The sequence below is a fragment of the Tauraco erythrolophus genome, chromosome 14, assembly GCF_009769465.1.
Source record: "Tauraco erythrolophus isolate bTauEry1 chromosome 14, bTauEry1.pri, whole genome shotgun sequence".
Classification (NCBI taxonomy): Eukaryota; Metazoa; Chordata; class Aves; order Musophagiformes; family Musophagidae; genus Tauraco; species Tauraco erythrolophus.
Genome location: NC_141478.1, coordinates 23807340 through 23820689, shown reverse-complemented (window position 1 = coordinate 23820689; position 13350 = coordinate 23807340). Strand labels below are relative to the sequence as shown.

The 13350-nt window shown below is 51.0% G+C and overlaps 2 non-coding genes across 2 annotated transcripts; one reads left to right on the top strand and one right to left on the bottom strand.

The window, feature by feature from the left end:
• Positions 1-252: 252 nt before the first annotated feature.
• Positions 253-334, bottom strand: TRNAS-AGA (transfer RNA serine (anticodon AGA)). Its single transcript has one exon. It is a non-coding gene; the product is annotated as a tRNA-Ser (tRNA).
• Positions 335-11167: 10833 nt separating this feature from the next.
• Positions 11168-11249, top strand: TRNAS-AGA (transfer RNA serine (anticodon AGA)). Its single transcript has one exon. It is a non-coding gene; the product is annotated as a tRNA-Ser (tRNA).
• The last annotated feature ends 2101 nt before the right edge of the window (positions 11250-13350 follow it).

Here is a 13350-nt window from a genome sequence, read left to right as displayed (position 1 = left end):
CTCAAGAAGCAACAAAAGTGGACTTGTCCTCCCCCAGCTTGTCTACCATGTAAATTGGAAGAAGACAATCCCATTTACCCAGACATTTCTAGGGAAAGGCAAGAACACCTGTGGTAGGAGGCAAAGAGGTTTTTTGCTGAGTGAGTCCCTGGCCCTGGGTGCCCTGTGCAGCTGGAGGGACTGTGTCTGTAGAGTTGAGTGCCATGGCTGCAGTGTGGTCAATTGTCGGGAGCCCAAAAGGGGACTGTGGCCCGTAGTTGGCAGGATTCGAACCTGCGCGGGGAAACCCCAATGGATTTCTAGTCCATCGCCTTCACCACTCGGCCACAACTACCTGCTCTGGCTTTCTCTGCCCTGCTGAATACATGCCCGGTCCAAGGACACCTGACTCCCTCGGAGTTTCCATGCCAAGTCTCTGCAATTGGGACCTGCACTGGCACAGCAGGCACCTGGTGCCAGCCTTCCAGAAGCCTTGTGAGGCAGAAGCCCAGGGCCTACAGCTGCAGCTCCCAGCATCTTCTTCTCAGTCAGGCATTGTCGCAGACTGCCTGTGTCTTCTTCCAATGGGTCGCAACCAAACGGCTGTTGCGACCACAACGTATTCCACAATCAGAAGGCTCTTCTTAAACTCACTGCTATCTTAGTCCAACAGAGAGCTCCAACTCTCACTCTCTAGGGGGCTCCTGCCACTCCAAACTCCAGGAGGGAAATGCCCCACTCCCTCTTGGGAGTGCCCCACCTTTAAGCCTCCATGGGTCACGTGATCTCCAGCCAATCAACGTGACTCAGCACCTGTCTTGATGAGGCACAGGTGCTTCTCATGTAGCAGCCAGGAAACTTCCCCGACAAGGCATCTGCGATATCTTGCCACAGGGGACACTTTCCCTCCCCAGTTGGTATCTCTCCTGCTCCCAGGGAAGAAGGGAAGGCAGCTGTCTGGAGACATCCACAGGTGATGGTAGTTGTTGGGTGGGATATTAGACCCTGCTTTGCTTCTCAAATTTATCTGAGGATGTCTCCAGCCTGCTGTGAGCACTAAGGTGGGGACAGTCCCCCAGGGAAGACGATGACCTCCCAGCAGCACCCCCAGCCTCTTGGGGACCTAGGGTGGTGCCAGCCCTGGAACAAAGACCATGACTGACATGCAGGTTTCCTGGTGCATAGAGGGAATGGTTTGTGAGAGTGGGAGAGATCTATGGAAAGGGCAAGGTGGAGCCTGGCTGAGGAAAAGCGTGGAGGGGCAAAGTGAGAATACAAAGGAGGTGTGGGTGACTTGAAGGGAGACATGAGAGAGTTTGTTTTGGGTGAATGCGCATGTCCAGAGCTTTTTTCCAGCACTGGCAAGCATTGTCTAATTCCTGAGCATGGACCAAAATACTAAAAGACCCACAAAAATGATCTTTTCAATCGCTAGATGAAAGTAGCTCTGATTCCCTTTTGGCTCTGGAGCAGGAATATTTGAAAAATGGCACTAAGGAGTCAGTGCGGAGGTGCTGCATCTGGCAGGGTCTGTCTGCCTACAGAGCAGGGGTGGGAGGTGGTTGCAGTTGAGAGGGTGAGCATGAGGAGTGGGTTAAGGAACTATGTGCACTGGACGCTGAAAGGAGGAGGCCGGCCAGTATGCTGTTTGAGTGTGTGGTGGGAGGAGGCCTGTCCTTTAAGTAAGGGCTCAAAGGCCTGTCTGATCTGAAGTCACCCTGCAGACACACCTAGCCTGCCCAGGCTCCTGCACTGTAGAGGCATCCTGGAACTGGAGATAAGCATGTTCCTGGTAACTAAGAACTGAGACACCCTCATTTCTTTTGCAGCTTATAGCCTGTGGGCCAAAGGGAATACAAGAAGCCAGTCACTCCTTTGTATCTCTGCAAGCAAACTTCCTCACTCAATAAGGGACTGTGTCAGGCAAGCAGGACCCTGCAGAGGTGGGGTGCTGTCTTGAGAAACCCACCTCTCTCCCTCTGAGATGCCACGTAGGAATGGAAGTTAAACACTTGCATGAACATTAATGGTCAATGCTCAGTCAACTGTGCAGAACAGGATGGTGAGACCACCAAGAACCCCTGTGCCCACTGACTCATTTTGAGAACTTTTGTGAAATTGTATGAACAATTGCACATGCACAACAGGACTCCTTGCCTGAAGAGGGACAGCAGGCACCCTGAGGATATAAAAGGAGAATGGGCAAGCCTCTCGGTTTGTGAGTCAAGCACACCCACCACCAGAGGACCCTGACCACCAGCAGAGACTGCTGCTGGATCCAAGGGTGGTGATATCATTACTCTTATCTCTCCTTTTGTTTTCGTCTTTCTTCTCTATCCTTGACTTGACTAGTAGGCACATAGGGGTAACATTGGTGTAAGTTTGTTGGTGTAAGTTTGTAAGTTTGTTCGTAAGTTTTTGCAAGTCAATATCCATTACAACCCCGTTCTGTTAGAAGTCGTGTCATTCATAGTTACCATCTTTTGTAAATGCCAAGTAAAGCTTTGTTTTCAGTCAAACCTTTTGCGTCATTGTTGTGACTCCTGGCTACCACGCAGAGAATTCCAAAAGCTCATGTCTACTCAGCCCCACTGAGTGGGATGGGACAGAGTGACTCCTTGATTCAACTTTCAAGTGCTCTCAGTGCAGACACTTTGACTAACCCTGAGAGAAAATTCTCCCCATGGATCACCGTAGGCACACAGGATACATCAGGTAAGTTCAGATAGAAAGTCAAGACTGCACAAAACCATATGGGAAAACAGACTCACATTTCCAGAGATGTGACAAAAGTCAACGACAAGGAAAGACCATTATGGGATGGAGGGTAACTCCCTGCAGGCAGGAGTGATGACCAGGAGGACCTTACTTACACTCATCAAGCTCCACCACAGCATGGTTTTGAGATCAAAGAGATGCCTGCGTCCTTCGTGGAAGAGAAGACACTATATTGTGGAAGAGTTGGGAAAAACCCTGAAGGCCCAGCAAACATGAATCACCCTGCTGTGAACTTCAGAGGCCATGGTGTCCTGGCCTCAGGCATGCCAGGAATAACAGGGCTCATAGACTCTGGAAACAACTGGTGCTTCTCTGCTGTCTCCTGCTGCAGTGGCCTTCCAAGGCATTGCCTTTTGATGGCTGCTCAAGGGCTCGTGTGACTCTGCACCCAGAATAATGAAGGTTGGAATGGACCTCTGCTGGTCCTTCACTCCCATCCACTGCTCCAAGCAGATCAATCTTTCCTGGTACCTCAGCAGGCTCTGGACCTCTTGCCCTTTTGCAGTTACATCCATCCTCTGCTCCTCACCTTGCTTATCCCTGCTAGGCTCCACTAACCTAGTGTTCTCATCCTCACCCATACGTCATGTGCTCCAGCCCTTACGTTATGCCAGGTCCTCTGCCAGTACCTCTCTTGTCCGTGGGGACCCAAAATGAGACACACCCACCTAGATGTAGCCTCTGCAGTGTCAAGGGGAGGGCAACGATCCCTCTCCTCAGCTTTCATCAAACATCTTGGGTTTGAAAGGACCTTTTGAGATGACTCATTCCAACCATGTAGCCACCAAAGAGGAACGCTATCACCTGAGCAAGAGCTTGAGGTCCAGTCCCCATCCTACCAGCCAGGGTCTCTCACAGCTGAGCCTCTCGGGACCACAAGTGGGCCACTGGGAGATGGCAGTGAGGGTGCCAGCACTGGTGAGAAGATCCCGAGCTTACAGCGTAAGGTCTGGATGTGGACAAGCGTTGACTATCAAGATTAGGATCACAGAATCACAGAATGTTAGGGATTGGAAGGGACCTCAAAGGATCATCTAGTCCAATCCACCTGCCGGAGCAGGACCACCTAGATTAGATCACACAAGAACGTGTCCAGGCAGGTTTTGAACATCTCGAGAGAAGGAGACTCCACAACCTCTCTGGGAAGCCTGTTCCAGTGTTCTGTTACCCTTACTGGGAAGAAGTTCTTCCTCATGTTTAAGCAGAACCTCCTATGTTCCAGCTTATATCCATTTCCCCTTGTCCTGTCATTGGATGCCACTAAGAAGAGCCTGGCTCCATCCTCATGACAGTCACCCTTTACATATTTATAAACATTGATGAAGTCCCCCCTCAATCTCCTCTTCTCCAAGCTAAAGAGACCCAGCTCCCTCAGCCTTTCCTCATAAGGGAGATGCTCCACTCCCTTCATCATCTTTGTGGCCCTGCGCTGGACTTTCTCCAGCAGTTCCTTGTCCTTCTTGAACTGAGGGGCCCAGAACTGGACACAATATTCCAGATGCGGCCTCACCAGGGCAAAGTAGAGGGGGAGGAGAACCTCTCTCGACCTACTAACCACACCCATCCTAATACACCCCAGGATGCCATTGGCCTGCTTGGCCACAAGGGCACATTGCTGGCTCATGGTCATCCTGCTGCCCACCAGGACCCCCAGGTCCCTTTCCTCTGTGCTGTTCCTCAACAGTGCAGTCCCCAACTTGTACTGGTACATGGGGTTGTTCTTACCCAGATGCAAGACTCTACACTTGACCTTGTTGTATTTCATTAAATTTCTCCCCGCCCCACTCTCCAGCCTGCCCAGGTCTCTCTGAATGGCAGCACAGCCTTCAGATGTGCCAGCCCCTCCTCCCAGTTTAGTGTCATCAGCAAATTTGCTGACCGTGCACTCTATTCCCTCATCCAAGTGATCGATGAATATGTTGAACAATACAGGTCCCAGTACCGACCCTTGAGAGACTCCACTGGATACAGGCCTCCAACTGGACTCTGTCCCATTGACCACTACTCTCTGGCTTCTATCCTTCAGCCAGTTCACAATCCACCTCACTACCCGATCATCCAGACCACATTTCTTCAGTTTAGCTGTGAGGATTCTGTGGGAGACTGTGTCAAATGCTTTACTGAAGTCAAGATAGACCACATCCACTGCTCTACCATCATCCACCCACTGGGTGATGTCCTCATCAAAGGCTATCAGGTTTGTCAAGCACGACTTCCCCTTAGTGAAGCCATGTTGACAGCCCCTAATGACCCTCTTGTCCTTGATATGCCTAGAGACATTAGGATTGAAGGCTCCTATCAGGATTTACAGTGAAATCTCTGCTGGGACAGACTTTGGCTCCACATTCCAGCCCTTCTGCTCAGAATGGGCTTCTAGTCACTGGCATGAAAGCAAAACACAGAGCAGGAGGCATTCCATGCACACATCCAGCCCTTGAGCTCTTCATGGTACCATGGAGCACACTCTGGCCTTTTGGCTCATTCAGATCAAAGGTCGCAGTAGGTGGGTTTTAAAAGTAGGATGAAACAACATGGCGGAGAGTGAGACAGAGAAGTGGGAGTCCTTGAGGTGTTATTATACGGACCACAAGAAAACTTCTATTCATCACATTTCCAGAACTTACACCATAACCCTGAGATCTACTCACCAGTGCTGACACCCTCACGGCCATTTCCCAGTGGCACAGAGTGAGTGCAGCCCTGGAAGAGCTGCACAGGAGACAGTGACCTCTCCAACAATGACACTGTTGAGAACTCAATGGGACAAGACCAAGAACTTCCTGAGGTAAATGGGTAATTTTGCCTACTCAGAGCAGGAAGTCATCCCAGACGACGTCCAGTGGTCCTTTCTAACCTTCATTATCCTGAGCTGCACTGAGTCACATGAGCCCCTGAGCAGCCACCAAAACGCAATTCTTTGGAAGGCTGTAGCAGTACAAGATTGCAGAGAAGCACCAGTTGGCTCAGGAGTGGTGCTAAAATGTGTGGAAATGCCTTTGAGGAAAGCAGAACTTTGGAATAATGAGGCTTTGAGCTCTGCTATCTGTGGCATGCTTGAAGCTAGGACACCATGTCTACCAAAGTTCACAGCAGGGTGACTCATGTTTGCCTGGAGATCAGGGTTTTTCCCAACTCTTCCATAATACAATGACTCCCAGGTGCTCTGGGAGGCTGATCTCATGTCCTTTTGTAGTTTGAAATGCATGGAATGGGCCATCCCATCCTTGACCCAGGAAAATATCTGTGAGCTTTTGACTCTGTGCCCTGCACCTCTCCTCTATAGCAGACCAACCAGACTTTGTGCCGTTGGGTGAACTTGCTGACCAAAACAGGTCAATTGGAGTGTGGGTCTCCTTCAGGGAAGACACAAGCATCGCTTTGATCATCCTCCCACACCTTGATTTGTTTGTTTCCAAAAGGTTCTCCACTTCCCAAGCTGAGCCCACACCTCTGGTTGGAAGAAATGTGAGGGTCTGGTCAAGTTGTCAGCAGATATGGCAAGAGAGATCCCATGGAGAGGTCTCTTGAAAGAGACCTGCCTGACTCTCTGGACAGCTCTGCATTTTTATTATTCTGCCTTTGTTCCCTGGGCTCTTGGGGTGAAAAAAAAGACTGTGGCAGATCCTGATGAGTGTAAACAAAGGTCTTGGTGGCCCTCACTCCTGCCCACAAGGGGCTTCCCTGCAGCACACTGTGATCGTTCCTTGATGTTGACCTTTGCCATGTCCCTGCAGAGGTCAGTCTCTTATCCTAAATGGGATTGTGTAGTCTTGACACTCTGTCTGAATTTACCCACTGCGTCTTGTGTTTTTACGATGATCCATGAGGAGAAAAGTCTCTCACATTTAACCTCAGCCTCAGCACATAAAACTCTTGAGAAGTGACTCTATAGCTGAATTTGACCATGACTGGAAGCCGTACTCACCATCAGGCAGGCAATGTGACGAAGGCAGTCTCTATCACACAAACCCGCTTAAAATCTCCCTGCACACCAGTCTGAGACCTTGGAGTTCATTGGCCTTATGAAGCTGGGACACAGATGAATTGTTTGGATATTCAGTGGTATGAAGTGGAGCACAATATTTCAGGTGAAAAAGGCAAGAGCTTAATCACCATTGAGGCTTTAGGAAACAGCAACAACTAGGCGTTTAGATGGTTCATGATCAAGGAATGTTTGTGGCCTCCTGGGGCTCTGGGACACAGCATAAAAGCCTGTGCTGCTGCAGGCTCCACATCCTTCTCTCTTGCCTCCCTTTCCTCGAGGAACAAGGTAAGCCTGAGTCCGCTCCATGTCTCCCTGTGGGCTGAACTGCTCTCCTGGGGACTGCTCAGGTTGATACTTGGGCTGCCTCAGCTTGGCCATGCAATAGAGCTGTTGAACAGTTCTGACCTCTTTCTCTTTGAATGGGCAGGGCTGGGGAGAGCTGGGAAGAGGGGGTCCTTTCAAGAAGCAGAATGGGATGAATGGGGCTCAGCTGCAGGGAGGTCTGTCCGCCAGAATATGCACATGCAGCAGATGGTCTCGAACCAAATGGCCAAGGGCATCCAGTGCCGCTTTCAATGCAGCAATGTTTGTTCTAGCAATGGGTATGCAGTCTTTGCACAGATGCCCTAAACCCACTGTGCTGGGCCCTGTCTCCACAGTGGATCAGCCTTCCTGTGCAAAGAGTATCTGCAGAAGCAGCTGAAGAAACGATAGACAGGGTGATGTTGAGGTCTGGGTTTTCTCTCTTCTCTGTGTTTCAGCTTTGCCTCCCTCACCCAGAGATGTCTTGCTTCAGACCTTGTCCCCCACGCCCCTGCGGCACCTCTGGCCCAACCCCACTTGCCAGCAGCTGCAGTGAGCCCTGTGTCGCCCGCTGCGCTGACTCGACGGTGGCCATCCAGGCCTCCCCAGTGGTGGTGACCCTGCCAGGCCCCATCCTCACCTCTTTCCCTCAGAGCACAGCCGTGGGATCGTCTCTGTCAGCTGCTGTTGGGAGCTCCCTCAGTGTCGGGGGTGTTCCCATCTCTTCAGGGGGCTCCTTCGGTCTGGGGGGGTCAGGGCTCTGCCTGCCTCCCCCACCCCAATATAGTTTTAACTGCTGAAACCGGTGGATCATCCCTTTCAGAGGAGGAAGGAAGACAAGGACCCTGCAGCAGCAGAAGCATGGCGATGGCTTGCAGCCGGGCTGAGTGTCCGCATCCCACCTGGCAGAAGGAACCTGTGCCCGCTGCTCCGCACTGCACAACAAGGAATCGCTGGGTCTCCTCTTGCTCTGCTTTGCTCTGAGCTCCTTGAGAAAGGACTCATTCTCTTCTGCTTTGCTGAACCTCCTACTGATAGTGGGAGGCTGTGGGAGTTAGGGACTGCTCTTGATGGGCCACAATTGCCATCAGGTAGAGCAGAACATGGTAGTTTAAGCACTTTGTGTGGAACCTGCCTTTGGAAATGGGTCATTCTCTGGGCCTCTCTGAACCCAGCAGACACATTTATTGCTCTCGCTTCTGTGCCACTGCATTTTCTCCTTCTCATTAAAGACTTTGTGCAGCATCGCTGGAGACTTGTGGTGGTTTGTTCTCCTCCCCTCAGTCAGCCACCTGCTCTGCAAGGAAGAACACTGGTCTTTGTCCTGAGGTTATCACCAATTGTGGGTAGAGATCCCTGAAATGATACCAGAGATCCAGAGAGAAGTAAGCAGGCAAGAAAAATCCTAAAAGCCTCAGGGAAACAGAGTATGAGTCTGTAACCTGATGATCACAGACCTGTGGTATCTCTCAGGGTCAACCTTGAGTCCTGCCACTGAAAGTATTTAAGAACTGATCTCATTTCTTCTGCCCGTGTCCACAGTGGGTCTTGCATGTCTGCTGAGGACGGAGTGACTTTTCACTGCCTGGCCTGGACATTCCCTGGCAGAGGACAGGGAGGTGATTCTGCCCCTCTACTCTGCTCTGGTGAGGCCCCAACTGGAGTACTGCCTTCAGCTCTGGAGTTCCCAACGCAAGAAAGACATGGAGCTGTAGAACGGGTGCAGAGGAGGGCCACAAAGATGATGCGAAGGCTGGAGCACCTCTGCTATGAAGAGAGGCTGAGAGATTTGTGCATGTTCAGCCTGGAAAAGAGAAGGCTTCGGGGAGGCCTTCTATCTGCCTTCCAGTACCTAAAGGGCTACAAGAAAGCTGGAGAGGGACATTTGTCAAGGATGTGTAGTGACAGGACAAGGGGCAATGACTTTAAACTGGAAGAGGGGAGATTTCAATTAGATATAAGGAAGAAACATTTTACAATAAGGGTGGTGAAACCTGGGAACAGGTTGCCCAGGAAGTCGTGGATGCCCCATCCCTGGATGTGTTCAAGGCCAGGTTGGATAAAGCTTTGAGCAACCTGATCTAGTGGAATGTGTCAATGCTCGTGGCAGGGGGTTTGGAACTAGACGACCTTCTAAGGTCTCTTCCAATGTAAACCATTCGATGATCGTATGAAAGACAGGAACCAGTTTTCAAGAGGAGTTGTTCAACCAATTATTCATGTGAATGTTAGTACAGAACTTTTGAGTTAAATTGTCAGGGCTCTCAAATTTTCTTCAGAAATTTCATGTTAAATAGAGACATGGCAGTTCTCTCTTTCACTGATGTTGCGGCAATAAACTCCAGGGGATGGGTATGGAGTGGAAAGGAGGAAAACACCGGTTTTCAGTTCTGGATGTAGGCGATGTGGCTACAAGGTGGATTTAGGGTGGGCATCACAGTAGGGAACAGAGCATGCACAATCAGGGTCCTTATCTTTTCAACTCCACCTACTCCTAGTATTGCTGATGACAGAGTGGGAGTCTGTAAATACTGTGTCAACCTAAACCCTCCATGCCAAGATTGGATTTGACCCTCTACACCACCCCATGCCAAGATTGGATTTGAGTGGCTTCTTGTATTCGCTTTGGCCCACAGGCTATAAGCTGCAAAAGAAATGAGGGTGTCTCAGTTCTTAGTTACCAGGAACATGCTTATCTCCAGTTCCAAGATACCTCTACAGTGCAGGAGCCTGGGCAGGCTAGGTGTGTCTGCAGGGTGACTTCAGATCAGACAGACAGGCCTTTGAGCCCTTACTTAAAGGACAGGCCTCCTCCCACCACACACTCAAACAGCATACTGGCCGGCCTCCTCCTTTCAGCGTCCAGTGCACATAGTTCCTTAACCCACTCCTCATGCTCACCCTCTCAACTGCAACCACCTCCCACCCCTGCTCTGTAGGCAGACAGACCCTGCCAGATGCAGCACCTCCGCACTGACTCCTTAGTGCCATTTTCCAAATATTCCTGCTCCAGAGCCAAAAGGGAATCAGAGCTACTTTCATCTAGCAATTGAAAAGATCATTTTTGTGGGTCTTTTAGTATTTTGGTCCATGCTCAGGAATTAGACAATGCTTGCCAGTGCTGGAAAAAAGCTCTGGACATGCGCATTCACCCAAAACAAACTCTCTCATGTCTCCCTTCAAGTCACCCACACCTCCTTTGTATTCTCACTTTGCCCCTCCACGCTTTTCCTCAGCCAGGCTCCACCTTGCCCTTTCCATAGATCTCTCCCACTCTCACAAACCATTCCCTCTATGCACCAGGAAACCTGCATGTCAGTCATGGTCTTTGTTCCAGGGCTGGCACCACCCTAGGTCCCCAAGAGGCTGGGGGTGCTGCTGGGAGGTCATCGTCTTCCCTGGGGGACTGTCCCCACCTTAGTGCTCACAGCAGGCTGGAGACATCCTCAGATAAATTTGAGAAGCAAAGCAGGGTCTAATATCCCACCCAACAACTACCATCACCTGTGGATGTCTCCAGACAGCTGCCTTCCCTTCTTCCCTGGGAGCAGGAGAGATACCAACTGGGGAGGGAAAGTGTCCCCTGTGGCAAGATATCGCAGATGCCTTGTCGGGGAAGTTTCCTGGCTGCTACATGAGAAGCACCTGTGCCTCATCAAGACAGGTGCTGAGTCACGTTGATTGGCTGGAGATCACGTGACCCATGGAGGCTTAAAGGTGGGGCACTCCCAAGAGGGAGTGGGGCATTTCCCTCCTGGAGTTTGGAGTGGCAGGAGCCCCCTAGAGAGTGAGAGTTGGAGCTCTCTGTTGGACTAAGATAGCAGTGAGTTTAAGAAGAGCCTTCTGATTGTGGAATACGTTGTGGTCGCAACAGCCGTTTGGTTGCGACCCATTGGAAGAAGACACAGGCAGTCCGCGACAATGCCTGACTGAGAAGAAGATGCTGGGAGCTGCAGCTGTAGGCCCTGGGCTTCTGCCTCACAAGGCTTCTGGAAGGCTGGCACCAGGTGCCTGCTGTGCCAGTGCAGGTCCCAATTGCAGAGACTTGACATGGAAACTCCGAGGGAGTCAGGTGTCCTTGGACCGGGCATGTATTCAGCAGGGCAGAGAAAGCCAGAGCAGGTAGTTGTGGCCGAGTGGTGAAGGCGATGGACTAGAAATCCATTGGGGTTTCCCCGCGCAGGTTCGAATCCTGCCAACTACGGGCCACAGTCCCCTTTTGGGCTCCCGACAATTGACCACACTGCAGCCATGGCACTCAACTCTACAGACACAGTCCCTCCAGCTGCACAGGGCACCCAGGGCCAGGGACTCACTCAGCAAAAAACCTCTTTGCCTCCTACCACAGGTGTTCTTGCCTTTCCCTAGAAATGTCTGGGTAAATGGGATTGTCTTCTTCCAATTTACATGGTAGGCAAGCTGGGGGAGGACAAGTCCACTTTTGTTGCTTCTTGAGTAGAACTTGAGAGCCTGACTTCACCACACATCCCAAGCAGCAGATGCCAACCAGCTGCCTTCCCTACACCTGAAACTACAGCCGCTCATCTCCAAAGAGAGCCTGCACAACATGGCCCTCTTTGCTAAAGATGAAGGGAAGACAATTCCTGCATCTGAGGTCTTTCTAGCTTTCACAAAGTGCCCCTCACTTTAGGTCTCACAAAGGCAGATTGGTGAGGAGTAGCAGGCAAGTGCAGGGAAGAGAAGGGGCCAGCGCCAACTAGGAGCTACAAAAGAGTTTCTACTGCACATACATGGACCTCATTGCTAACAACGAAGTGAAGACACATCACAGATCTGAGATACTGCCTTACCAAGGCTGGACAAAAAAGGATTAAACATGCACACTAATTTACATGCTAGACGAAGATATTTTAACCAATTGTTTAAAAGGAAAACAATGTATATGTATTGGGAAAACGAACATGTTAATGCCTTGTTAATAAATAACCATCGATTTGGAGCCTCGGTGTGCTGTCTTGGGACAGGCACCCATAGATACGTATCTGTGTAATAAAAGAAAACACCTTCACTTTATGTCTGGACTGGATCTTTGCACACCAGTTGTTGAACCCAAGTTTTGGGACAAAACCAGTGGCATCAGGAGACTACCTGTGCCATCACAGACCCTGGTGGGTTTGCTCTGTCACAGCCCCTGAGAGGAAGAGGGGCTGCTGGTTGCCAGCATAGGTGGTGCAGCATCTTAAGGAGAAGGGAAACTCTGAGGAGTCCATTCAGAGAGAGCCTGGAGAAGGAGGGAAGAGCCTCTTGCTCTTCCCTACAGCAATTCCACTGAGGGTGGCAGAAGCAGCGCAACAAAGAGAACCTGAGAGGTGTTGGCAGCATGGATGAAGAAGGAAAGGGGCAGTGGAAGGGGGAGCTGGAGCTGAGCCAGGAACCTCTTGATCTGCAGTCAAATTCTCTGCCCTGAGCAGTAGCCTCTGTAGCTAGCATGCCACAGAGACACTCCTCACGCTCATATCTGCACACACATTCCAGCCTTCTCCATCTCGCTTTTGCTTTTGTCTCCTCTGACTGATACATGCTCTGGCCTGGGGGTGGTACAAGGTACGAGCAGACAGAGCACAAACGTGCAGGCTTTGGTGCTGCCTCCTTGTCCCTCATCCTCACCAACAGGATCTACCAGCTCCAGCTGCCCAGAGCCTTCCTGGAACATCTCACAGAATCCAGGGCTGGGGATCACCCAGTCCGACAGGTCTGGACCTGTCCTGGGGAAATTGGGTGCCACCTCCAATCCCAGCAGAGTTGGGCAGAACAGGAATGGCATCAGGTACAGAGAGGAGGCGTTTCTCTGGCTTTGTGGAAGGCTGGGGTGGAGGTGGAGGCAGCCCTTGGCTGTCAGGGAGCCACAAGGGCAGGGCTGTGCCAGGAAGGAGGACAAGCTGGGAGCTGTTGGGCAGGGCAGGGCAGGGCCCTCCCAGGAGCTGTCAAAGTCAAAGCACTAACTGCTATGCAGCTTGCTCAGAGGAAGGCACACTGCCTAGGGCTGAGCTTTTACCTCAGGGTGACCTGGAGACCTACCTTAAACCAGCTCTCAATGGCTGAGGACTCCCCATACTGACGATAAACAGCAGGAGATTTGTCTTTCACAAACCCCCAGGCATACAGCCACAGGCAGAACAGCAATCCAACAGCATCTAGTGTAAAACCACTCCACCTGCACAGGACAGTGCTGTACAACATTGAAGATCTACATCCCACTGGCCCTACGTCCACAACACGTGCAACGGGACAAACACATGCTGATGTGCGAGCAACAGTAACAAATCAGCTCATCCCTTAGTATG